We start from the raw sequence: 1,197 nt of genomic DNA, 5'->3' as shown, positions 1-1,197 counted from the left end.
TGAGTGCTGTGCCTGCCTGTGATGAGGAGATTGTGAATAAAGAATGAATATTAGTCGAATTTAAAATAAACATTTGCATTTGAATGTTAGGAGTGCATCAGGGAGCGTCATCAGTGGCGCACGAGATGCTGTAAGTGACGTTGTTTAATGTTTTGTTAGTCTATCCCACAAGATGCGCCGCTGCTGTGTTATGCATTCAAAATATTAGAGAAATATAGAAGCTCAATGCGGAGAAGATCTTGAAACGAACAAATACGACTGCTGCACTCGCGTCACACACAAGAGATGTATAGCCATGCAAAGCCATGCAAAGTTAAACCAGTTTAAACTTAAAGAAAACACGTCACGAATTTGTGGAGGTTTATTCCCTTTCACTGCGTCTCATACGTTTTTAAATGCAATCTGTGTGAATGGCGCTTCGGCTCTTTGTATTAAGCAATGCATTAATACATGATGCTGTTTTGTTCATAATTGTTTATGCAATTTACGAAATTATATTTTATTTATATGAGTTAATTTAGACGTAATGCAGGTTTTTTTATAGACATTTATTTCCCTGCGTTGACATTATGTGCGGCATTATTTTGCTCATTGAGCCCTCCTGTGGCCTCGGGAGACAAGACATAAGTTGCATGTGGCCAAATATTAAAATTAAATGGATTTAAACGTCGTTAAATCACATGAAACATCACCAGAAACATAGTTGGCGCCCTCTGAAGGTATTTGTTATAATATAGGCATATTACATTATGTATTTAACAGTGTTGTTCAATAAAACCATGTACTTGGTTTTGATACTTTATTTGAGGCCAATTATATCAAAATATCAGATTACTCACTTGTCAAAATAATCAGTAGATTACTTGATTAGCATAATAATTATTAGTTAAGCCCTAGATTAGTTAAAACATTTCAAAATACAACTGCATTGTTTTACTTTTTGTGATTAAAAGACAAATATTTAGTCGTTTGAAAATTTCTTAAAGTATTTAAACATTGTCTCGTTCTAGTGAATCAAGTTTCTGCACCTTGTGAGCTAAGTGTATTGTCACACCCCCCTAGTGTCTATGAGTGTGATAAAGCTCATAATTTTCCAATGGACATAGCTTTTCATTCTTCAGGTCAATCATATATTCATGAAAAAGAATGAACAGAAAAGTGACATTTGTGTTATCCTGATCATCCAGAGAGCTTTGA

The 1,197-nt window shown here is 34.6% G+C and overlaps 1 protein-coding gene across 1 annotated transcript in view; it reads left to right on the top strand.

Moving 5' to 3' along the window:
* Nucleotides 1-1,197, top strand: part of LOC107670309 (oxysterol-binding protein-related protein 6-like) — an 82,643-nt gene that overhangs the window by 27,786 nt on the left and 53,660 nt on the right. The window lies entirely within an intron of this gene.

This window comes from Sinocyclocheilus anshuiensis, unplaced genomic scaffold (genome assembly GCF_001515605.1).
Source record: "Sinocyclocheilus anshuiensis isolate Anshui unplaced genomic scaffold, SAMN03320099.WGS_v1.1 scaffold732, whole genome shotgun sequence".
In the NCBI taxonomy this organism is placed as follows: domain Eukaryota; kingdom Metazoa; phylum Chordata; class Actinopteri; order Cypriniformes; family Cyprinidae; genus Sinocyclocheilus; species Sinocyclocheilus anshuiensis.
This window is presented reverse-complemented; position numbering and strand designations above follow the sequence as displayed.